Source organism: Pseudophryne corroboree, chromosome 4, assembly GCF_028390025.1.
Source record: "Pseudophryne corroboree isolate aPseCor3 chromosome 4, aPseCor3.hap2, whole genome shotgun sequence".
NCBI classification, from domain to species: domain Eukaryota; kingdom Metazoa; phylum Chordata; class Amphibia; order Anura; family Myobatrachidae; genus Pseudophryne; species Pseudophryne corroboree.
Genome location: NC_086447.1, coordinates 106,069,088 through 106,096,454, shown reverse-complemented (window position 1 = coordinate 106,096,454; position 27,367 = coordinate 106,069,088). Strand labels below are relative to the sequence as shown.

The 27,367-nt window shown below is 47.3% G+C and overlaps 1 pseudogene; it reads right to left on the bottom strand.

Moving 5' to 3' along the window:
• Positions 1 to 23,863: 23,863 nt before the first annotated feature.
• Positions 23,864 to 23,982, bottom strand: LOC134913789 (5S ribosomal RNA; annotated as a pseudogene).
• Between the last annotated feature and the right edge of the window lie 3,385 nt (positions 23,983 to 27,367).

Here is a 27,367-nt window from a genome sequence, read left to right as displayed (position 1 = left end):
GCATCGGCCTTGGCAGACGACGTTGCTGGCATTTCATCGTCTCGGCCATGACTAGTGGCAGCAGCTTCAGCACGAGGTGGAAGTGGATCTTGATCTTTCCCTAATTTTGGAACCTCAACTTTTTTGTTCTCCATATTTTATAGGCAGAACTAAAAGGCACCTCAGGTAAACAATGGAGATGGATGGATTGGATACTAGTATACAATTATGGACGGACTGCCACGGTTAGGTGGTATAAAAAAACCACGGTTAGGTGGTATATATTATAATAATAATACAATTATGGATGGACGGACTGCCTGCCGACTGCCGACACAGAGGTAGCCACAGCCGTGAACTACCGCACTGTACACTGGTTGATAAAGAGATAGTAGTATACTCGTAACAACTAGTATGACACTATGACGACGGTATAAAGAATGAAAAAAAAACCACGGTTAGGTGGTATATATTATAATAATAATACAATTATGGATGGACGGACTGCCTGCCGACTGCCGACACAGAGGTAGCCACAGCCGTGAACTACCGCACTGTACACTGGTTGATAAAGAGATAGTAGTATACTCGTAACAACTAGTATGACACTATGACGACGGTATAAAGAATGAAAAAAAAAACACGGTTAGGTGGTATATATTATAATAATAATACAATTATGGATGGACGGACTGCCTGCCAACTGCCGACACAGAGGTAGCCACAGCCGTGAACTACCGCACTGTACACTGGTTGATAAAGAGATAGTAGTATACTCGTAACAACTAGTATGACACTATGACGACGGTATAAAGAAAGAAAAAAAAATACCACGGTTAGGTGGTATATATTATAATAATAATACAATTATGGATGGACGGACTGCCTGCCGACTGCCGACACAGAGGTAGCCACAGCCGTGAACTACCGCACTGTACACTGGTTGATAAAGAGATAGTAGTATACTCGTAACAACTAGTATGACACTATGACGACGGTATAAAGAAAGAAAAAAAAATACCACGGTTAGGTGGTATATATTATAATAATAATACAATTATGGATGGACGGACTGCCTGCCGACTGCCGACACAGAGGTAGCCACAGCCGTGAACTACCGCACTGTACACTGGTTGATAAAGAGATAGTAGTATACTCGTAACAACTAGTATGACACTATGACGACGGTATAAAGAATGAAAAAAAAACCACGGTTAGGTGGTATATATTATAATAATAATACAATTATGGATGGACGGACTGCCTGCCGACTGCCGACACAGAGGTAGCCACAGCCGTGAACTACCGCACTGTACACTGGTTGATAAAGAGATAGTAGTATACTCGTAACAACTAGTATGACACTATGACGACGGTATAAAGAATGAAAAAAAAACCACGGTTAGGTGGTATATATTATAATAATAATACAATTATGGATGGACGGACTGCCTGCCGACTGCCGACACAGAGGTAGCCACAGCCGTGAACTACCGCACTGTACACTGGTTGATAAAGAGATAGTAGTATACTCGTAACAACTAGTATGACACTATGACGACGGTATAAAGAATGAAAAAAAAACCACGGTTAGGTGGTATATATTATAATAATAATACAATTATGGATGGACGGACTGCCTGCCGACTGCCGACACAGAGGTAGCCACAGCCGTGAACTACCGCACTGTACACTGGTTGATAAAGAGATAGTAGTATACTCGTAACAACTAGTATGACACTATGACGACGGTATAAAGAATGAAAAAAAAACCACGGTTAGGTGGTATATATTATAATAATAATACAATTATGGATGGACGGACTGCCTGCCGACTGCCGACACAGAGGTAGCCACAGCCGTGAACTACCGCACTGTACACTGGTTGATAAAGAGATAGTAGTATACTCGTAACAACTAGTATGACACTATGACGACGGTATAAAGAAAGAAAAAAAAATACCACGGTTAGGTGGTATATATTATAATAATAATACAATTATGGATGGACGGACTGCCTGCCGACTGCCGACACAGAGGTAGCCACAGCCGTGAACTACCGCACTGTACACTGGTTGATAAAGAGATAGTAGTATACTCGTAACAACTAGTATGACACTATGACGACGGTATAAAGAATGAAAAAAAAAACACGGTTAGGTGGTATATATTATAATAATAATACAATTATGGATGGACGGACTGCCTGCCGACTGCCGACACAGAGGTAGCCACAGCCGTGAACTACCGCACTGTACACTGGTTGATAAAGAGATAGTAGTATACTCGTAACAACTAGTATGACACTATGACGGTATAAAGAATGAAAAAAAAACCACGGTTAGGTGGTATATATTATAATAATAATACAATTATGGATGGACGGACTGCCTGCCGACTGCCGACACAGAGGTAGCCACAGCCGTGAACTACCGCACTGTACACTGGTTGATAAAGAGATAGTAGTATACTCGTAACAACTAGTATGACACTATGACGACGGTATAAAGAAAGAAAAAAAAATACCACGGTTAGGTGGTATATATTGTAATACAATTATGGATGGACGGACTGCCTGCCGAGTTCCGACTGCCGACACAGAGGTAGCCACAGCCGTGAACTACCGCACTGTACTGTGTCTGCTGCTAATATAGACTGGTTGATAAAGAGATAGTATACAATACATACAACAATATACTACTATACTGGTGGTCAGGCACTGGTCACCACTAGTCACACTGGCAGTGGCACTCCTGCAGCAAAAGTGTGCACTGTTTAATTTTAAATTAATATAATATTATGTACTCCTGGGGGCTCCTGCTATAACAACCTGCAGTGCTCCCCAGTCTCCCCCACAATTATTATAAGCTTTGCCTTTTATACATTGATGTGCAGCACACTGGGCTGAGCTGAGTGCACACAGACTGAGTCACACTGTGTGACTGGCTGCTGCTGTGTATCGTTTTTTTTCAGGCAGAGAACGGATATAGCAGAGAACGGATATATTATATTAAAATAAATAAAAGTTAACTAACAACAACTGCACTGGTCACTGTGGTAAACTCTGTCTGACTCTGCACAATCTCTCTCTCTCTTCTAATCTAATTTCTAATGGAGAGGACGCCAGCCACGTCCTCTCCCTATCAATCTCAATGCACGTGTGAAAATGGCGGCGACGCGCGGCTCCTTATATAGAATCCGAGTCTCGCGAGAATCCGACAGCGTCATGATGACGTTCGGGCGCGCTCGGGTTAACCGAGCAAGGCGGGAGGATCCGAGTCTGCTCGGACCCGTGAAAAAAACATGAAGTTCGTGCGGGTTCGGTTTCAGAGAAACCGAACCCGCTCATCTCTAACCCGCAGTCCAGTTCCTGATAGTCAGATTGAAGATGTCAGTGTTGAAGTACACCAGGATGAGGAGGATATGGGTGTTGCTGGCGCTGGGGAGGAAATTGACCAGGAGGATTCTGATGGTGAGGTGGTTTGTTTAAGTCAGGCACCCGGGGAGACACCTGTTGTCCGTGGGAGGAATATGGCCGTTGACATGCCAGGTGAAAATACCAAAAAAATCAGCTCTTCGGTGTGGAGGTATTTCACCAGAAATGCGGACAACAGGTGTCAAGCCGTGTGTTCCCTTTGTCAAGCTGTAATAAGTAGGGGTAAGGACGTTAACCACCTCGGAACATCCTCCCTTATACGTCACCTGCAGCGCATTCATAATAAGTCAGTGACAAGTTCAAAAACTTTGGGTGACAGCGGAAGCAGTCCACTGACCAGTAAATCCCTTCCTCTTGTAACCAAGCTCACGCAAACCACCCCACCAACTCCCTCAGTGTCAATTTCCTCCTTCCCCAGGAATGCCAATAGTCCTGCAGGCCATGTCACTGGCAATTCTGACGAGTCCTCTCCTGCCTGGGATTCCTCCGATGCATCCTTGCGTGTAACGCCTACTGCTGCTGGCGCTGCTGTTGTTGCCGCTGGGAGTCGATGGTCATCCCAGAGGGGAAGTCGTAAGCCCACTTGTACTACTTCCAGTAAGCAATTGACTGTTCAACAGTCCTTTGCGAGGAAGATGAAATATCACAGCAGTCATCCTACTGCAAAGCGGATAACTGAGTCCTTGACAACTATGTTGGTGTTAGACGTGCGTCCGGTATCCGCCGTTAGTTCACAGGGAACTAGACAATTTATTGAGGCAGTGTGCCCCCGTTACCAAATACCATCTAGGTTCCACTTCTCTAGGCAGGCGATACCGAGAATGTACACGGACGTCAGAAAAAGACTCACCAGTGTCCTAAAAAATGCAGTTGTACCCAATGTCCACTTAACCACGGACATGTGGACAAGTGGAGCAGGGCAGGGTCAGGACTATATGACTGTGACAGCCCACTGGGTAGATGTATGGACTCCCGCCGCAAGAACAGCAGCGGCGGCACCAGTAGCAGCATCTCGCAAACGCCAACTCTTTCCTAGGCAGGCTACGCTTTGTATCACCGCTTTCCAGAATACGCACACAGCTGAAAACCTCTTACGGCAACTGAGGAAGATCATCGCGGAATGGCTTACCCCAATTGGACTCTCCTGTGGATTTGTGGCATCGGACAACGCCAGCAATATTGTGTGTGCATTAAATATGGGCAAATTCCAGCACGTCCCATGTTTTGCACATACCTTGAATTTGGTGGTGCAGAATTTTTAAAAAAACGGCAGGGGCGTGCAAGAGATGCTGTCGGTGGCCAGAAAAATTGCGGGACACTTTCGGCGTACAGGCACCACGTACAGAAGACTGTAGCACCACCAAAAACTACTGAACCTGCCCTGCCATCATCTGAAGCAAGAAGTGGTAACGAGGTGGAATTCAACCCTCTATATGCTTCAGAGGTTGGAGGAGCAGCAAAAGGCCATTCAAGCCTATACAATTGAGCACGATATAGTAGGTGGAATGCACCTGTCTCAAGTGCAGTGGAGAATGATTTCAACGTTGTGCAAGGTTCTGATGCCCTTTGAACTTGCCACACGTGAAGTCAGTTCAGACACTGCCAGCCTGAGTCAGGTCATTCCCCTCATCAGGCTTTTGCAGAAGAAGCTGGAGGCATTGAAGGAGGAGCTAAAAGGGAGCGATTCCGCTAGGCATGTGGGACTTGTGGATGCAGCCCTTAATTCGCTTAACAAGGATTCACGGGTGGTCAATCTGTTGAAATCAGAGCACTACATTTTGGCCACCGTGCTCGATCCTAGATTTAAAGCCTACCTTGGATCTCTCTTTCCGGCAGACACAGGTCTGCTGGGGTTGAAAGACCTGCTGGTGACAAAATTGTCAAGTCAAGCGGAACGCGACCTGTCAACATCTCCTCCTTCACATTCTCCCGCAACTGGGGGTGCGAGGAAAAGGCTCAGAATTCCGAGCCCACCCGCTGGCGGTGATGCAGGGCAGTCTGGAGCGACTGCTGATGCTGACATCTGGTCCGGACTGAAGGACCTGACAACGATTACGGACATGTCGTCTACTGTCACTGCATATGATTCTCTCAACATTGATAGAATGGTGTAGGATTATATGAGTGACCGCATCCAAGTAGGCACGTCACACAGTCCGTACTTATACTGGCAGGAAAAAGAGGCAATTTGGAGGCCCTTGCACAAACTGGCTTTATTCTACCTAAGTTGCCCTCCCACAAGTGTGTACTCCGAAAGAGTGTTTAGTGCCGCCGCTCACCTTGTCAGCAATCGGCGTACGAGGTTACATCCAGAAAATGTGGAGAAGATGATGTTCATTAAAATGAATTATAATCAATTCCTCCGCGGAGACATTGACCAGCAGCAATTGCCTCCACAAAGTACACAGGGAGCTGAGATGGTGGATTCCAGTGGGGACGAATTGATAATCTGTGAGGAGGGGGATGTACACGGTGATATATCGGAGGGTGAAGATGAGGTGGACATCTTGCCTCTGTAGAGCCAGTTTGTGCAAGGAGAGATTAATTGCTTCTTTTTTGGGGGGGGTCCAAACCAACCCGTCATATCAGTCACAGTCGTGTGGCAGACCCTGTCACTGAAATGATGGGTTGGTTAAAGTGTGCATGTCCTGTTTTGTTTATACAACATAAGGGTGGGTGGGAGGGCCCAAGGACAATTCCATCTTGCACCTCTTTTTTCTTTTCTTTTTCTTTGCATCATGTGCTGATTGGGGAGGGTTTTTTGGAAGGGACATCCTGCGTGACACTGCAGTGCCACTCCTAGATGGGCCCGGTGTTTGTGTCGGCCACTAGGGTCGCTAATCTTACTCACACAGTCAGCTACCTCATTGCGCCTCTTTTTTTCTTTGCGTCATGTGCTGTTTGGGGAGGGTTTTTTGGAAGGGACATCCTGCGTGACACTGCAGTGCCACTCCTAGATGGGCCCGGTGTTTGTGTCGGCCACTAGGGTCGCTAATCTTACTCACACAGTCAGCTACCTCATTGCGCCTCTTTTTTTCTTTGCGTCATGTGCTGTTTGGGGAGGGTTTTTTGGAAGGGACATCCTGCGTGACACTGCAGTGCCACTCCTAGATGGGCCCGGTGTTTGTGTCGGCCACTAGGGTCGCTAATCTTACTCACACAGTCAGCTACCTCATTGCGCCTCTTTTTTTCTTTGCGTCATGTGCTGTTTGGGGAGGGTTTTTTGGAAGGGACATCCTGCGTGACACTGCAGTGCCACTCCTAGATGTGCCCGGTGTTTGTGTCGGCCACTAGGGTCGCTAATCTTACTCACACAGTCAGCTACCTCATTGCGCCTCTTTTTTTCTTTGCGTCATGTGCTGTTTGGGGAGGGTTTTTTGGAAGGGCCATCCTGCGTGACACTGCAGTGCCACTCCTAGATGGGCCCGGTGTTTGTGTCGGCCACTAGGGTCGCTAATCTTACTCACACAGCTACCTCATTGCGCCTCTTTTTTTCTTTGCGTCATGTGCTGTTTGGGGAGGGTTTTTTGGAAGGGACATCCTGCGTGACACTGCAGTGCCACTCCTAGATGGGCCCGGTGTTTGTGTCGGCCACTAGGGTCGCTAATCTTACTCACACAGTCAGCTACCTCATTGCGCCTCTTTTTTTCTTTGCGTCATGTGCTGTTTGGGGAGGGTTTTTTGGAAGGGCCATCCTGCGTGACACTGCAGTGCCACTCCTAGATGGGCCCGGTGTTTGTGTCGGCCACTAGGGTCGCTAATCTTACTCACACAGCTACCTCATTGCGCCTCTTTTTTTCTTTGCGTCATGTGCTGTTTGGGGAGGGTTTTTTGGAAGGGCCATCCTGCGTGACACTGCAGTGCCACTCCTAGATGGGCCCGGTGTTTGTGTCGGCCACTAGGGTCGCTAATCTTACTCACACAGCTACCTCATTGCGCCTCTTTTTTTCTTTGCGTCATGTGCTGTTTGGGGAGGGTTTTTTGGAAGGGACATCCTGCGTGACACTGCAGTGCCACTCCTAGATGGGCCCGGTGTTTGTGTCGGCCACTAGGGTCGCTTATCTTACTCACACAGCGACCTCGGTGCAAATTTTAGGACTAAAAATAATATTGTGAGGTGTGAGGTATTCAGAATAGACTGAAAATGAGTGTAAATTATGGTTTTTGAGGTTAATAATACTTTGGGATCAAAATGACCCCCAAATTCTATGATTTAAGCTGTTTTTTAGTGTTTTTGGAAAAAAACACCCGAATCCAAAACACACCCGAATCCGACAAAAAAAATTCGGTGAGGTTTTGCCAAAACGCGTTCGAACCCAAAACACGGCCGCGGAACCGAACCCAAAACCAAAACACAAAACCCGAAAAATTTCAGGCGCTCATCTCTAGCCACGACCCCTCCGTAACGCCAAGTGATACAGAGTGCAACAATGATTCCTCCATGTCTCTGACCAGTATTTCAAACCACTTGTGATTGGCAGACAGGTGACTGGCAATCAGAAGAGGTCCCTGCTATCTTCATATAACAGCTAGTGGGCCAGATGCATCATTGCTTGGAAAGTGATAAAATGGAGAGAGAAAAAGTAACAGCCAATCAGCTCCTAACTGCCATTTTTCAAACACAGCCTGTGACATCGCAGTTAGAACCTGATTGGCTAGCACTTTTATTTCTCCATTTTATCACTCTCCAAGCGATGATGCATCTAGCCCAGTGTGTCCTTTTTGGTGTGATTAGTCTGAGGTATTTTAGAACTTGATTCTGAGTTGCATCTATGTGATCACGCTGCCCTGAGCCCACCACTTGAGAAGCAACAATCAGTGGCAGCTGCTGCCCGTGGGCTGTAGCACAGACCACACATTACATGGGGGGAGGAGGAAGGGAGGAGGGGGCGTGCAGTCAACACATATAAACATACATGTTATATGTAATATATGTGCTGACTGCCTTAACTTAGGGATCAGCAGCCACCGCTGTACCTGGGATGCAGCATTTGGATTCACTTCTTTACTAAGCCCGCCCCAAGATTGCCATTGTCTAATTTCACAGGAATCTGGGGGCGGGCTTATAGAGGAAAGACAAGTGAATTGTTGTGTCCCCGGTGCAGTGGCAGCTCAGTAAAACACAGAGGCACTGCAGATCCCTGAGGTAAAGCCAGAGCCGTCTTAACAGCAGTGAAGGCCCCTGGGCACGGCAATGCACTGGGGCCCCTACCCACCTATCAGCGGTAGGGGTGGGGGTAGGCAACTTTGATGTCCCGCGGGGGGTAGGGGGGTTCTATCTTTCGCTCAGCATGTAGGACCTGGAGAAATAATTTCTGCTAATTACTCCTTTACTGCACAAATGGGGCGGAAGGGAGAACACTAAACTGTAGAAGGGGGCATTGGGCTGAAAGAAGGGGCCCCGGTACATGACTTCCAGGGTGGTAGGGGGTGTTTAATACATAGGGGAGGGGTGGATAGTGGAGTGGGCTTAATATTCATCATTTTACGGGGGTCAGGGCAGCTTACTTTACTGCAGATATCTCCAGTTCCTGGAAATAGATTTCTTAGCTTTAATGGGATAAAAAATACTAGAGTGTCTCACCTGTCATGAGATAGTGGGGACTTTGGGATCAGAGTTCAGGAGCCAGAGCAATCCACCAACAAAAATATAAAACTGCATATTAGGCGTGTGGAGCTGGAGCAGGGACCAGCTGCTTGAAGGCCGATATCTGTGGTTCTGGGCAAAGTGCAGACAAGCTGCCATTGTCCTCTGAAAGGGGAGAGTCCCAGCTTTTGGATTATACCCTCAGAAAAACTCTAAGTCAGACAGAACCCGAGATATCTGGCTGGGAAGAACAATTAACAGGCTTGGATGGGGACCACTGCTTTGAAATCAGATATCTCCGGTTCCCCAGGGCCGATTTTAAAAAATCTGGTACCCCTGGAAAGAGGGGACCCTCAGCTATCAGCCTAGGGCCCTTTTACTCCTGGGGCCCTTGGGCAAGAGCCCATTGAGCCCATACGAAAAGACGGCCCTGGGTAAAGCAGCCAGTACATATTTTACAAGATTACCTGTATGTTCATATGTGTTAAGTGTTCCTCCCCATGCAATGTGTGGTCTCACCTAGGCTGCAGCACCGACTACATAGAGCAGGGGGAGCCGCTAAGCAAATAAAACATACATGTGAAGATGCATATAACATATGTGCTCGCAGTGTATCCGGTATCTGCAGTGGCGCTGTCTATCACAGCCGCCGTGCAGAACCCAGAAATCAGCATTAGTCTTCCCTCTCCAAAGTCCGCCCCCTAACTCCTGTGAAACTAGCCAATGAGAGTCTGGGGGTGAGCTTAGAAGAGGGAAGCCTAATGCTTGCTGACTGAGTCCCAGGTTCTCCACGGTGGATGTGATATAGGGGGTCATTCCGACCCGATCGCTCGCTGCAGTTTATCGCAGTGCAGCGATCAGGTCAGTATTGCGCATGCGCTAGTGCCACAGTGCGCCGGCGCATGCCGGACGGCGAAGGGCGTCATTCAGTAGCGATCGCCTCTATCTGATTGACAGGCAGAGACGGTCGCAGGGCGGGAGGGGGCTGGACGGTGGCGTTAAGCCGCAGTTTAGGGGGCGTGGTCCGGCCAATGCAGGCATGGCCGGACCGTCGGTGGGGCGGGCTGCGGCGGCTGTGTGACGTCTCATGCAGCCGCTGCGGCCAGTGGCAGCGACGATCAACTCCCGGCCAGCCACAGGAGCTGCTCTGGCCGGGAGTTACTCCTCAAATACAAAGGCATCGCCGCTGTGAGATGCTTTTGTATTTGTGCGGGGGGGGGGGGTGGACTGGCATGTGGTGCGGACTAGCCCTGTGCTGGGTGTCCCCCGCATGTCAGGGAAGATGATCGTAGCTGTGCTAAATTTAGCACCGCTACGATCAACTCGGAATGACACCCATAAAGCGATGCTACCCATCTCATGTACACTGCCAGCATATATTACATAAATTTTCACATGCATGGTCATATGTGTTTTACGCACACCACCCCTGCTCTAGGTAGTCGGCGCTGCAGCCGTCGCTGCTGGTAACTATAATGACTACCATTACCATATCCACCAGCCGCATCCTTTGTGCAATAAATCCAACTGAAATTGGATGGATCTCTGCACAGGCTCGCCCCTGAATGCCCACAACTCTGTCTGGCCCACAACACACCCATGGGACGCAAGTTGCGCATACAGCCCTTAAAGAATGACATCATCACACCACCATTCTGCCCCTTACACTGGGAAGTGAGTGGGATACAGGAGGGTGACTTGCTATGAAATTTGTGAGTCTCACTGTTATAATGAGCGATACACTGGAAAACACACTGCTAGAGTTGGGGGTGAGTGAGGTTACATAGAACTAGCCCTGCAAAGCCTGCCCTATACGGGGCCGGTGCAACATAATTTGGCACCATAGGCAAAACGTATGCCCCCCCCTCTCCGGCAATCCTTATGTAAAAAAAGTGTGGAAGTGATAGATCTGTGTCAGGGTTCAGCTCCACCGCACCATGCTGGCACTGCGCGGTGACATGTGATTGGCCAGCTGGCAGGCTTGTTCCTGTGTACAGTGCGGGACCTCCCACAACTGCTGCCGCTGTGAATGGTCGGTGGATGTGGGGGAGTGTGGGAGAGCGGTAGTATATCTTGCAGGGTGCAGTGAGTACAATGGGCGCTGATGCTGACTCGGCTTCAAGATGCGTAGCAGGGGACCATGGTGGATAGTGTGTACTGGACCCGCTCCCTGGGGGTGTCAGCTGAGGGGCTCCCGGTTCAGTACGTGGATGCCAAGCAGCTCTGCTCTGGCATTACTGCATCGGAGACAAGGGAAGTCACAGCAATGAGTATCGCTCGTGGATCTTGTCCCTCCTGCAGAGGCATGACTGCCAGACCGCGCTGGAAGATGCCTGTGGCACAAGGGGGGTAATTCTGAGTTGATTGCAGCAGGATTTTTGTTAGCAGTTGGGCAAAACCATGTGCACTGCAGGGGAGGCAGATATAACATGTGCAGAGAGAGTTAGATTTGGGTGTGGTGTGTTCAATCTGCAATCTAAATTGCAATGTAAAAATAAAGCAGCCAGTATTTACCCTGCACAGAAACAAAACAACCCACCCAAATCTAACTCTCTCTGCACATGTTATATCTGCCTCCCCTGCAGTGCACATGGTTTTGCCCAACTGCTAACAAAAATCCTGCTGCGATCAACTCAGAATTACCCCCAGGGTGAGCTAAGTGGGGAAGTGTGACTTGTACCTGGGAGAGAGGACGGCTTCCCCATCACTGCTACAGTATTGTCCGTTATTCACATCACGCCACACAGTATTGTCCGTTATTCACATCATGCCGCATCAGTAGTGCCTGTTATTCACATCACGTCGCATCAGTAGTGCCTGTTATTCACATCACGTCGCTTCAGTAGTGCCCATTATTCACATTACACCACACAGTAGTGTCCGTTATTCACATCACGCCACACAGTATTGTCCGTTATTCACATCATGCCGCATCAGCAGTGCCTGTTATTCACATCACGTCGCATCAGTAGTGCCTGTTATTCACATCACGTCGCTTCAGTAGTGCCCATTATTCACATTACACCACACAGTAGTGTCTGGTATTCACTTTACACCACACAGTATTGTCCGTTATTCACATCACGCCGCACAGTAGTGTCCATTATTCACATCACGCCGCACAGTAGTGTCCATTATTCACATCACACCGCACAGTAGTGTCTGGTATTCACTTTACAACACACAGTATTGTCCGTTATTCACATCACGCCGCACAGTATTGTCCGTTATTCACATCATGCCGCATCAGTAGTGCCTGTTATTCACATCACGTCGCTTCAGTAGTGCCCATTATTCACATTACACCACACAGTAGTGTCTGGTATTCACTTTACACCACACAGTAGTGTCCGTTATTCACATCATGCCGCATCAGTAGTGCCTGTTATTCACATCACGTCGCTTCAGTAGTGCCCATTATTCACATTACACCACACAGTAGTGTCTGGTATTCACTTTACACCACACAGTAGTGTCCGTTATTCACATCATGCCGCATCAGTAGTGCCTGTTATTCACATCACGTCGCTTCAGTAGTGCCCATTATTCACATTACGCCGCACAGTAGTGTCCGTTATTCACATCACGTCGCATCAGTAGTGCCTGTTATTCACATCACGTCGCTTCAGTAGTGCCCATTATTCACATTACACCACACAGTAGTGTCTGGTATTCACTTTACAACACACAGTATTGTCCGTTATTCACATCACGCCGCACAGTAGTGTCCACTATTCACATCACACCGCACAGTAGTGTCCGTTATTCACATCACGCCGCACAGTAGTGTCCATTATTCACATTACACCGCACAGTAGTGTCCGTTAGTCACATTACACCGCACAGTAGTGTCCGTTATTCACATCACACCGCACAGTAGTGTCCGTTATTCACATCACGCCGCACAGTAGTGTCCGTTATTCACATCACGCCGCACAGTAGTGTCCGTTATTCACATCACGTCACATCAGTAGTGCCCGTTATTCACATCACGTCGCATCAGTAGTGCCCATTATTCACATTACACCACACAGTAGTGTCTGGTATTCACTTTACACCACACAGTAGTGTCCGTTATTCACATCACACCGCATCAGTAGTGCCCGTTATTCACATTACACCACACAGTAGTGTCTGGTATTCACTTTACACCACACAGTAATGTCCGTTGCTCACATTAAGATACACACTAGTGCCCCTTGTACAAATTATACCACAAAGTAGTGCGCCTTACACATTATGCCCGCACCACTGCAGACCCCCTCTTCCCTCCAGTGAACTGAAAAATAACGTGTAAACAGAAGAGCTTGCAATCTGGCATGATGAGGGTAAGCAAGGGAACTGTCAGACCAAGAGTTATAGAAAGGAAGATCCTGAACATGAACAGTGATGGTGGGGGGGTTTCAGGGTTATAATCACACACCTGTTATACCCTGTTATTACCTCAGCAGGGGAGTGAGACTGGCCAGAAGAGCTTACAAACTAACCCACTGAGGACAAGCTAGAGACCTGAAGGGGACTGGTGAACAAAGAACTGGGATGCAGAAATATAAACAGTGTGGTGTGGGGGGGATGGGGGGGGGGGGTATCACACATTAACTTTACCCTCAGCCTGCAGCAAGTGCTCTGCTACATTTGTGGCACACCACTAAAAGAACCATCTACATCTGCATATTATTGTTATTTATTATATATTTTATGAGGTGTGCTTTATTGGTTTTAATAATATATTTATTTATTTGTTGTTAGTAAATATGCATTGTTCCCCTATGACATTGGTGGCAGTGGGGTGTAATGCTGGCCATGCTGTATTTATGCATCATCCATTGGTGGCAGTGTACTATCAGGGACAAAACTGCTCACTGGAGCCAGCGTGTGAGTTGAAGGTTCTGTGACTACCATGCGCCGGCCCCCGTGGACAGCAGGCTGCAGGAGATTTGTTGGGAGAGGAAGCAGAGAGCAGAGCATGCACTGACTGTAAGGACTGGAGGAGGAGAGGTGTGTGCTGTGCAATCACCGCTCGAGCTGGAGGGAGAAGTGCAGCTCCGCTGTTCTCCAACGGTGACCTCAGCGGGACCTCCGGTAGTGTGTCCCCGCTTCCACACATTGTCCTGCAGTGGGAGGAGGTTGAGGGGGCGGGTCTATTAGAAAACATTCTTCTCCTTATTGGTGGATGCTCTTCAGGGAAGGACCAACCACGGGAGCTTGGCTGTATGTAGACCGGGGGGTTGTCTGACAGTGGATTGTGAATGCTGCATCACCAAGCTGTGCCCCCTGCACCCCCCTGATGTCCCCACACTTGTTATGACACCATTCTATCCCCTGGACGCAGGTCCAATACCTTCACCCTGTAGTGTCCCTCCCTAATCCACTGTTTTCTCCAAGGCAGCCTCAGCGGGCAGCCCCCTTAGATCCCAGCTGCCTAAAGCTGCCTAATGGAAGCGCCGGCTCTGGCCCTATAAGATATAATTGTGGCTCAGTGGTAATCCAGGGAAAGACCTTCGCTAATCATTGCTGCTTTCTAAACTGGACTGAGTCACTTGAGCCTACAATGATTATCATTCATTCACTGAAATTTTGGTGAATCAGGACTAATTTGTAAATGAATTTGCTGACGTCAAATCTCTAGAATTCAATTAAGTTTTGGACTCTAACGTATATTTTATCCATCTATAGCGATAAAATGAAGGCACCACTTACTTATGCTCTCAGTTGCCATAGAGACAGTCGTAGATGGAATTCTCAATAAAACCTGGGACAGTTCTAATCATGAGAGCTTCGCCTATTCGTGAGGCCAAGTTTGATCGTTTCGCAGACAAATGCAGATGCACAAAGTGTCATTCTCTCTCTAACGGCAGTAAATGGCCCTGTTGCAAATGCCTGATATAAAATACTAGATACATTTACAGTTTAGTGTAGTGTTTGAATGTTTGTAAGCTCTTCTTTCATTCTAAAGTTCTTTTAGTTTGATATTACAAAAAAAAAAAAATTACTTGGCACCTATTATTTTTGCAAACATAACTCAATTTAGAGTTTTCACAAAGCACTAAATTGGTATAACGCCCCAGGCTTCCTCTGCAGTATTACCGGCATGATAGCTCCAATACTGTATTAAAAGAAAACAGCTTAAATGTGCTCCTAAGTGGCGGACACCTTATTATATTCACATATAAAGTTTCCTTTTGGATTTGCCTGTGCTCCATGAAAAGTGTGGTTTCAAATGTTCTCTGCATGGGCCATTCCCATTAAGGCAGCTCCCATTACTTGCCATTGCCTCTAACAGCCTCTGGAATAGTCTCTGCCACGCATGGGGCTGTCAGAGCCAAGGCTTTAGCTCAATCATCCATTCCCAGTTCAGCTGCCAGGTTTCGGTCCATTTGGCCTATAATTGTACCGGACTGCAAGCGATGGACTGGAGGTTTGTGTCAGAGACTTTTCAAATGCCGGAGACATTGTAATAATGCATTGTCCTTTCTATGGAATTTACTATGACAAAGGATATGAATACTGAAGGGTCTGAATCTATTTTTAATACAGTATGTGTTTCAGCTATATATTGAAGCCATTTTGGGACTGTGTTAGACTACCACAGAGGAAGACAGTAGTCTTCCACTTAGCTCTGGTGAGACCTGCGATTTCCTGCTGACATAACCACTGTTCCAACACCCTGCACTACCACCCAGAACCAACATACACTCATTGACTGGTGGGCTGTATTTTACACAGCTTTGCTCAAGCTCCACTCCATCTGCCAGTGTGTGTAACAGTGAGTACGGCGGTACCTACTTTTTCTTTAATAAAACCGCTCCACTGGTTAAGTAATTGGGCTGTTTGCAGCTGGTGTGTACTGAAACTCTGCTACATCCTGAAGACTGGACACACATTTACAACCAGGGTTGGACTAGCCCACAGGGGTACAGGGGAAACCTTCCTGGGGGGGCCCACCTCCTCCTCTAGAGATCAGGTTCTAGACTGTGCACTTAAAATTATACATTATACATATGTTAACTTATACTACACAGGACTATGGTGTATTTTCTACAGGGCATTGCGGTCATTAATCTGATACGTTATCACACATGCCCTACCAGTATTTACTATATATCTATATGTATATATATATATATTTATTTATTTATCAAAGGACCAAGACCATGCACTTTCCATTGGTTAGCCAAACCTCGGTGGTGGCTGGCCACATCCATAAATATGGTCCGCTACTACTGTACCACCCCAGTGGGCCCTTAATGCTCCAGTCCGACACTGTTTACAACATATATGTTTGAGGGTCATACATGTTCAGGCACATACTTATTTTTTTGGTATGACGAGAAGGGGGAATAAATTTCAGACTTGTACCAATCAACATAGAATGTACTGTACAAAGAGCTCTGAATCTCAGACACATTCCAAGTACAAAACGACATAATATATCAGGCTCTGGGAAAACGTAAGGTGCTTTTTATAGGAAAACTGCTTGTTAAAATAATGTTTTAAGAAGCAGTTTGGTAATGTTGAAAGTATGTCTTGTACATTATGTAATAGTTTTATACACATACTGTTTATAGGGGATGGGATGAAGAACCTGTCCTTTATATGTCTGGTATCCTGGACAAGAGACCAGTCATCTAACAATCTTCTTGTCATGATGTCATCTACTAAGGCAAACTAAGGCCCAGATTCAAGCATTGGAGAGTGACAAATTTGCCAGGTGATAAAGTACCAGCCAATCAGCTCCTAACGTCATTTTTCAAACACAGGCTGTAACATGACATGAGCTGTTTGGTTGGTACTTTATCACCGTGCAATTTATCACTCTCCAAGGCATGATAAATCTGCTCCTAAATATGCATGTGGGTTCGCTAGAAGATTGCCACTTGTGTCCACATGAGGGACCTTGCCCATAATGTAAGGTGTCACTGGTGACCTCTGCTTGCACATATACAGTACGTCCCACCACCATCTAATGCTTTGGGTATACCGTGTTACGTGAAGATCCCACACATCCTAATTCATACACTTGTAGCATTTTATATTTTATTTTGAATTATTACACCAATCAGACCTAAGACCATTGAATTTCTTCTTCCATAATTAACAGGTGAACCCAACAGAGCTCGGTGCCCACTGTGTGCTTCCCCATGTATCACAGAATAAAAACTGCAGAAATTGTAACGCCTCACGCCAAACATGCTGAGGGAACACCCCATTGCTGGCCACTTATGCAGACATCTGGCTGACTACAGTGCTACTACTGATCTCCAGAGGTGTGCCTCATAAGTGTGCCTTATTCTCCCTCATGAGTATACGCAGGCAGATGCTTTGTGTGCACTCTGAGTCAGGCCCTGATTCCACAAACTCTTCTAATCTCTTTAATATAAAGAACGTGTCTGTAAATTGATTACACATTGGACCACGATAAGCTGAATATGGCAAAGGGGCTTTAGATAAGTCTATTAGTCCGTATATGTCACTGTGATGGTCTATGTGCTGTGTATATCATTCATTGAGGATATAATAACATTACTTTCACTGCAGATAGAGTATAGGCAGGGCTGAATTAAGCCTTGGGGGTGCCTGGAGCACTTAAGACAGGGGGCCCCCCGATGAGGAAGGGGGGGGGGGATGTATATTAGATTGTGCATACCTCCCAACATGACCCATTCCAGGAGGGACAAAATGCTCTCTACCTGGACTTCCTTCTTAATATATAATTGTAGTCACCTGTGTTGAACTATTTCATTGATAATAAGGATGTTTCAACACCGGTGATTGCAATCATAACTTAAGAAGGAAGTCCAGGTAGAGAGCATTTTATCCCTCCTGGAATGTTGGGAGGTATGGATTGTGTATATTAAATTTAAACCAATGGTGTATATTAGAATTAAACTAATAGTTTAAGAATGACTGTGTACTGTTTATAGCTCCACCTAATTGAGAAACAACTATTTTATACAATTTTCTTGTAGTGGAACAAAGACTACTTAAACAACCTTAAAATACAGATATAGCCACACTCATTGTGGCTGCGCCTAGTCGCGAGTGCGACTAGGTTGCCACGATGCATGCGCACGCTGGCGTGCATGTGCGTATATTCGCACCTGTGACCTATACGCATTGCATTAATTGGTCACGGGTATGAACAGGCGCAGCTAGTCATTGACTCCATGCATATGCACGTGAGTATGCATTGTGGCAACAATGAGCCTGGCTACATCTGTACACATAGAAAAATAAAATCTACAGTATAATTTATCTTGTCACATGCAAGAATAGCAGCAGCCTCTGCGCTACTTACACACTGGGACAGGACTCAGGATTACTCAGTGTGTGTGAGTCTCTCTAGGCCCTCATTAAATAACAGCTTACACAGGACCCAGACACCCAAGCAGGTAGGAGGAGAGACTGGGATTCCTGGGTCACATACAGCTTTCTCCGCCCTTGTACAGTATCTCTCCTCTGGTCAAAAAGCTCTGCCGGTAGCTCATGAATCTGATACTCCTGTATCACTGCTTGCACTGCATCCTGTTCTGCTCACATTCAGGCTGCCTGGTTCTTCTGCTGCATAAGAGGGAAAGCTAGTGATGTCAATGTCCTGTGGCCGGGGGCTGACAAAGGGGGGCCCGGGGTACAGCAGTAAATCCAGCGCCTCAACCCTCCCCCCCCGCCACCTTAATCTGGCTATGAGTATGGGGCCTGTTTTTAGATATGGACAGATTTGTCTTTGTACACAGCAGCTGTACAATAAGATGTTAATGCTGCAGGAGGCGTCTTGTGTAAATAGACGCCTTCTGCTGGCTACTGTGTTTCGCTACTGCTTCCAAAGGCTCAGCATTGGATCACTCTGCGTGACCATCGGTCGTCTGAGTAACCCTCAGGATGTTTTCACACAGCCAGAGCCAGTGAAGCTGCATGAAACAGAAAACAGAGCCAACAACCCCCCATTTTCTGTTACGCTGGCCGTGCCCACCCCTAATAGCTGCATCATGGCAAACTTGCTGCAGCTTAATGGGCACTGCGACCGGCATCGCAGACAAAGTTCTGAAACAAAACATCGGAGATGTATGTAAACCATCGGGTTTGCCTACGTCTGAATCTCCCCCATACTTTGCTGCAGTGAACTGACTCAGAACTAAGGGGTGACTATGAGCTATCTTGTGACAGACCAATGACTCCTTTAACTGGGATTTGGGAAATTCAAAATAACTGCAACTCCATTACATCCCATAATTCTGGCCTAATCTATATGTCATTATGTTGCTATTTACTTTAGACTCCTCACTTGTTGCTTGTTAATCAAATTCCTCTTCCAAAGCACAAAAGGAATGTTATCTTAACAGTTAAACTTCCCAGCTCTTAAAATGCCAAACTCCAAATTAAAATAACCGCCATCAACAAGGTCATACCATGATTGGCAAAAATTGGGTTAAATGCCGCTCTGATTGCGATTTAACAATGCTTCACTTTGAGCGCGCTTGTCTTATATCATATATTTCTTGATGGATTTCTTTGCCACAAACAACACATCACGCGCAGGAATATGTTAATTTGTCCAGTAGCTATAAATGCAGGCTTTAAGTAAGTTTTCTTTAAGTGGTTATTTTAACTACTGACGTTTCACATTATGCAGTGTTATATTTCCTTAGACTTAGACAAGTTAGTCTTTGTTGAGGGGGGGGGGGGGGGGGGGGGGGGTAGGAAACATTTCTACACGATGAATGCATAATTAATAAAAAGAGAAGGGGGGAAAAAAAGACCACAGAGCCTGGAATATAATAACACACATTATCTAGAATCCACATCGTTTCGCAGAAGGAGAAGTGGCCACACTCACACATTCATCTAGAGCCTGTAAAGTTGTCAGCTTGAAATCACCGAGCATCTTGACTCTTAACCTCGGTAATACAGCACTTTCAAGGCTTTCAGATCTCTATTCCAAGGCACCAATTAGAAGTCCGCATCAGCAGATCTTGTTTTCCCTGCATTTGTATAAATTTGTCATGCCTTGCTTTTGACACCAACTTAATTAGCTTTTTATTCCATCTGAACTTTAACACCAGCTGTGATTTATGTGGAAAGTAGTACCCAATAAACAGCCACGGTGGGGGTTTTCCTAGACGCTTGTCCATTTGGATTTTCCGTTTAGTTTGTTTATTTATTTTGCAAATCTCCAAAACCGCACCAGCACCAACATTCCGCCAGCTTTGAATATTAAGATATGCAAGCTTGATTTTGTTAGAGGAAGTGACAGTTTACACTTTGCGAGCGGCTCCGCCATGCAGGTTGCACAGTAGGAGGTGTGAAAAAACGGAGAGGAAGGCGGAGACAGAGGTAGACAACGCACAGCAGGAAAGATGGAAAGGCTTTAAAATGTTTAACGCTTCAGGTTTATACGAAAGGACGGGAACTGGTGATTGTTAAGATGATCAGCTATTTATCCGGTCTTTGGGGGTCATTCCGACCCGTTTGCACGCAACGGTTTATCGCATGCGCGGCGGCCGCAGTGCGCGTGTACGTCGTTGCCCGGCGACAGGGGTCGCCGGGTTTCGTCGCGTCTAGAGAAGAAAGCGGTCGCAGAGCGGACCGCTAAGAAGATTGACAGGTAGAAGGCGTACCTGGGCGGATCCGGAGCGTTGAAGACCGTTTTCGAGGAGTGGTGAGTAAAACGCAGGCGTGTCCAGCAGAACAGAGGGCGGATGTCTGACGTCAGAGCCGGCTCCAGCATCGCAGGGATCGTCGCACAGTGTAAGTATGTCCAGGGCTAGTCTAGTTTTGCTTGAATTTGTTTTAGCTTAGCAGGACTGCACAAGTGATCGGAGCCCTGCTAAGCTAAAACACACTCCCCTATAGGCGTGGACTAGTTGATGGCAGCAGCAGCAAAAAGTTGCTGGCTGCGATCAACTCGGAATGACCACCTTTGTTACTAAACTAAAATTTGCATCATTAATCAAAATAAGCACCTTCAAAACAGTTTACGCAATATTCACAATTTTTTCATTTATTTATCCACGCAATCCAATTTTTTTTTTCATATTAGAATAGATATATATCCTTTTTCAAATTAGCATTATACTGGAAAATAGCATACAAAGGGCCATATTTAGAGAGGAACGCAGTTCATACAATAGTCTACTGCATGCTTGTGTGATCCGCTGCTATGTTTTATGTACACCACCTAAAAAGGACACGATGGCACAATGTCTACGATTGCTGCCTCTGCACTGGGGTCATTGGTTTACTTCCCACCAGGGTTCTATCTGTGTAGTTTTGTATGTTCTCCATGTTCAGGGCTGTCCGGCTCATTACGCAAGCTGTATGGCACCATCTCCTGAGTTCTGCTGCTTCCCCCACAGCCGTGGGTATTACAATGAGTTTCACTGACTCATTGTATGCCACTGCGCTGCCCACCGCCAGTGCCACCCGCAGCCGCTGCCTGAATACGGCACTTTGATGAATGGTAGTCCAGCCCCGGCCGGAGGGGGAGGAGAGGCCACTCCATCTTCTTCTCCCCTTTCCACATTATGTTCAGACTCCCAGCTTCCTCCTCTGGGGCTCTGCTTGGGCACTGGGGATCACTTCTGGGCCCAGGTAAGGAAATTGAAATACAGTATGATTGTCATCCACTGACTGCAGTGTCACCCTCTCCCTGTCACCCACTGCTGTCAACCTCTCCCTGGCATCTCCCACTTCTGTGACCCACTCCCTGGCATCACCCGTTCCCAGGCATCAACCACTGCTGTCACCCTCTCAGTGGCATCAACCACTGCTGTCACTCTCTCCCTGTCACCCACTGCTGTCACCCTCTCAGTGGCGTCACCCTCTCCCTATCACCCACTGCTTTCACCCTCTCAGTGGCGTCACCCTCTCCCTGTCACCCACTGATGTCACCCTGTGGCATCACCCTTTCACTGTCACTCACTGTTGTCACACTCTCTCTGTCACCCACTGCTGTCACTCTCTTAGTGGTGTCACCCTCTCCCTGCCAGCCACTGCTGTCATTCTCTCCCTTTCACCCACTGCTGTCACCAGAACCGTGGACTGCTAACTGACCGCTACCGCCTCCCAATATGAGCTCACGGACAGACCGGGGGGCACACCCCTGCCACACTGCCTGCAGAACGAGCCCAGAACATGGGGTGAGGTGAGCATTTAGCCAGGGAAAGAAAGCCCTGGGACAGGGTTGCACGCTGCAGGCACCATCTTGCTTGCAAAGCAAGCACCCTGCCCTCCTGCTGCTGAGAGTAGAGGCCACCAGCTCAGCCTAGTTTGCTACTTACTGCCTGCTTCTGCCACAAGTTCCCACTATAACAGCGCCAGGCCTTGAATTTAATTCCCAGTACCCTATCCCACTGGGACTCCTTCCACTGCCGAGCCTACAGCTGGTTGCTTGCTACATTGCCTTCCCAGTCACCTATCTCATTGTCATCCCTGCCTCCCCAGTCACCCACTATCTCCCTGTCATCCCTGCCACCCCAGTCACACACTATTTCCCTGCCTATTTCCATGCCACCCCTGCCTCTCCTGTCACCTACTATCTCCCTGGCATCTCTTCCTTCCCAGTCACTTATCTCCCTGTCATCCCTGCCTTCCCAGTCACCCACTGTCTCCCTGTCACCCCTGCCTCCCCAGGCACCTATCTCCCTGTCACCAGTGCCTCCCCAGTCACCCACTATTTCCCCTTTCATTCCTGCCACCCAATCACCCACTATTTCCCTGTCATTCCTGCCACCTAAGTCACTCATTATTTCCCTGTCACTGCTGCCGGCCCAGCCACCAACTATCTCCCTGTCACCCTTGCGCGCCGTTCCTTTATAAAGCTTATCCCATGGAGGTACGCCAAAATCTGTATTTGGTTAACAAAAAAATGAAGGCCGGGCCGGCCCCGTCCATATGTTTGCAAAGAGGTGTGTCACTGATAATCGTCCATTGCGTACAAACATGAATTAGGCCCAAAGTGTACAAACACAACTGTCAAACCCCTATATGCAACATAGGTATACATTCACCCTTCTAACTTGACTACCCACCCATTTGAATGAATAAACTGCACCCTGTTAGGGTGTACAGCCAACGACCAGTCAACAAAGGGAGCACATGTCAACTAAACAAATGCAGCCAAACTGGAGATGTGCTTTTTTTTCCTCGCACAACAAGGTTCTGACCACAGAAAAACACGTCCCCGCCCTCCCAGAGGCCACTAAACTGGTGATCAGTTCCCACTCCACCCCTATCCTAGAGGTTTAAACCACCTCTTTTCTTAGGCATATGAGAAACCGTTCAACCACCCAATGCACCCGCACACCCAAGCGTGGTATATCTAACTTATAAAATGGCCCTGTTGTGACGATATAAGGTGAAACAGATACAGAATAGGAGAAAAAATAGTTTAGAATAGGCTATTTAATCTGAATTATTTTTAATGAATGCTGTTAGTGAGACAGCGATGTGCCACTGTCAGGCAAGGATGTGTTGCTATGAAACAACAGGTATGGTCCTTTAGAGAACCAAAAAAAGCAACTATAGGCCTTTTCATGGGCACACTTGAAAAATTGAAATTATGAAATTATTAAAAAATAACTTTTATTAATATATACTTTACGAGAAGACGAGAGCTGGCATCAATGATTAAAGAGCATAAGTGTTCACAAGTACCAATGTACCTATTATGGGCAAAATAATGAAGTGGGTGAGCGAAAATAAGTAAACCCTCATCCAGAGATAATTCATACATGTCCTCTATAATCAGGATTTTATATGAATGAGGTCACTACCTCGAGTCCGATATAGTCTAATAAATGCTGTAACCTGAGACCAGGTTAATACAATGGGTCCCAAATTGCTTTAATTGTTGGAGAGTAAAATACCTACGGTACCTAGTATTCCCTGGTGGTTCCCCATCCAGGTACTGACCAGGCCCTGCAGTGCTTGGCTTCCAAGATCAGACGAGTTTGGGCATACTCAGTGCGGTCTGACCGTAGGTAAATCTGTCTCCTAGGCGCACCGTTTTCCAATGTGTTGCTGTCAGTGAGGCAGGGATGTGCTGCTGTCAGTGAGGCGGGGATGTGCTGCTGTCAGTGAGACAGCGATGTGCCACTGTCAGGCAAGGATGTGTTGCTGTCAGTGAGGCAGTGATGTGTTGCTGTCAGTGAGGCAGGGATGTACTGCTGTCAGTGAGGCAGGGATGTACTGCTGTCAGTGAGGCAGGGATGTGCTGCTGTCAGTGAGGCAGGGGTTTGCTGCTGTCAGTGAGGCAGGGGTTTGCTCAGGGCCAGTTCTAGCCCTTGTGGTGCCCCCGGTGGAAATAGGGGCGTGGCTTCATACAGGGAAGTGGTCAGTTATGCCCCCTGTAGAGTTGTGCCCCCATTTGTCCCCCAGTAGAGTTGTGCCCCCAGTTGAGTAGCACCGCTTACAAAAAAATAATAATAATAATTAATACTTACTATCCCCGCTCCTGATTTCCGACCGCTGCTGACCTCCGCAGGTGCCACTCCTCGGAGCTATGGGAGAGACGTCATGACGTCTCTCCCATAGCACAGCATAGACACTAGAGGTCAATTATGACCCCTAGCGTCTATGTGACAGTCCCACAATGCTGTGCGGTGCACAATGGCGTCATCGCTCACCGCACAGCAAAGGTCCTCTCCACGAAGGGAAACTAGATGGGTAGCATCTAGTTTCCTTAACAGCACACCTCTGGAAGGCGGCGACCCGGGCAAAAATCCCGTCTGCCCGTAGCAAGATCCGCTACTGGGTTTGCTGCTGTCAGTGAGGCAGGGATGTGCCACTGTCAGTGAGGCAGTGGGGGGCCGCTGTCAGTGAGGCAGGGGTTTGCTGCTGTCAGTGAGGCGGGGATGTGCTGCCGTCAGTGAGACAGGGAAGTGCTGCCATCAGTGAGGTGGGTATGTGCTACCATCAGTGAGGCGGTAATGTGCTGCCGTCAGTGAGGCGGGGATGTGCTGTCGTCAGTGAGGCGGGGATGTGCTGCTGTCAGTGAGGCAGTGGTGTGCTGCTGTCAGTGAGGCGGTGATGTGCTGCTGTCAGTGAGGCAGGATGTGCTGCTGTCAGTGAGGTGGGGATGTGCTGCTGTCAGTGAGGCCTGAATGTTCTGCCGTCAGTGAGGCAGGGATGTGCTGTCGTCAGTGAGGCCGGGATCTGCTGCCATCATTGAGGCCGGGGTGTACTGCCGTCAGTGAGGCGGGGATGTGTTGCCGTCAGTGAGGCAGGGATGTGCTGCCATCAGTGAGGCGGGGATGTGCTGCCGTCAGTGAGGCGGAGATGTGCTGCCGTCAGTGAGTCGGGGATGTGCTGCTGTCAGTGAGGCGGGGATGTGCTGCCGTCAGTGAGGCGGTGATGTGCTGCCGTCAGTGAGGCGGTGATGTGCTGCCGTCAGTGAGGTGGGGATGTGCTGCTGTCAGTGAGGCAGGGATGTGCTGGCGTCAGTGAGGCGGGGTTGTGCTGCTGTCAGTGAGGCAGGGATGTGCTGCTGTCAGTGAGGCGGTGATGTGCTGCCATCAGTGAGGCGGGGATGTGCTGCTGTCAGTGAGGAAGGGATGTGCTGCTGTCAGTGAGGTGGGGTTGTGCTGCTGTCAGTGAGGCAGTGATGTGTTGCTGTCAGTGAGGCAGTGATGTGTTGCTGTCAGTGAGGTAGGGATGTGCTGTCATCAGGGAGGCAAGGATGTGCTGCTGTCAGTGAGGCAGGGGTGTGCTGCTGTTAGTGAGGCAGGAATGTACTGCTGCTGTCAGTGAAGCAGGTATGTGCTGGCGTCAGTGAGGCAGGGTTGTGCTGCTGTCAGTGAGGCAGGGATGTGCTGCTGTCAGTGAGGGGGGGTTGTGCTGCTGTCAGTGAGTCAGGGATGTGCTGTCGTCAGTGAGTCAGGGATGTGCTGTCAGTGAGGCAGGGATGTGCTGCTGTCAGTGAGGCAGGGGTGTTCTGCTGTTAGTGAGTCAGGGACGTGCTGCTGTCAGTGAGTCAGGGATGTGCTGTCATCAGTGAGGCAGGGATGTGCTGCTGTTATTGACGCAATGATATATATATATATATATATATATACATATATGTGTGTGTGTACATAAATATATATATATATATAAATAAAAACATGTGATAAGTAACATTTACTAAATTATAATCCCTTTCAAGACTGAAAATACACTATGAAATATCACCTTTCATGTAATACTTTGTACTCATATAATATTGCATACTCTAATGATATTACATACACCTATAATATCGCATACTCTTATAATATTGCATACTCCTATAATATTGCATAACTCCTATAATATTGCATACTCATGCCTTTACACCTGGTCAGACCATTGTTTCACCATTGGTACAGTATATTAAGTAAGCTTGTGCTTCTCTGCATTGCAGCTACTTCATTTCCTGTGATCCTAGACAAATGATGTTGGGAAAGCCTTGGGAACACCACTGGGTTTATTATTCAATGTTTGAAATACTTTAAAGCAATTATTGCAACTGCCAGATTTACTTGCCGTTTTTCTCCCCATTACAGAGACGTAATTACACGATTCCTACTTGTGAACCCGCTCAGTGTAAACAAACTTTGTAGCTGCACATTAGGCATTTGCTGTTAAAGGTTTTAAATGGCCAAATACCCAATTTTACTGCACTTAGTTATAAAATAATTGATCTGCGAGTAAAGTGACAGAGAATTAATGGTGTGAGACTGAAATGTCAGCATTTTCGCCATCAGTTATTCAGGATAAAGACCGGACTCTAAACCCAACACAAAATATACTGTATAGAGAAGAAGACAGCACACTCATCAAAGTCCAGGATTGTATTACTGTATATCCTGCTATATATTTCAACGCCTGCAATTGCTGGAAACATATAGGGCCTGCTTCTGATGCAAACGCGCACACAACAGCATCTATTGGTGGACACCCATCTGTGACTTTATGTAGTTCTGATACAAACTCCTTCCCGTGTGTACATCTGAGCGTGCAAGATTTGAGACGCCCACTGTCAGCACCCTATGGCAGGTGCATGTTCTCCATCTGACTATAGCCTCCACATACCTGCTTAACTGACAGCAGCTGGGCATCTGTGTACACAAACGCTTTCCCAGACACGCCTGTCAAATTCTAATAACACGTCCACTGAATGGACCATGCGCACATTTCTAGCCACCACCCATGGACAGCCATCACTTTTCCATTACATTCCTGATACATCTTTCTGTCCGTCTCGATAGTCACAGCGCCTCTGTGTAGCACATCTACAGTAGTTCTTAGAAGTTTTTTGCGCATGTGCAGTTGCAATACATTGCTCAACTAAGTGACCACCATTATTACTTGCAGATTGTGTGTGACTCAGAATCAGATCCATAAAATGC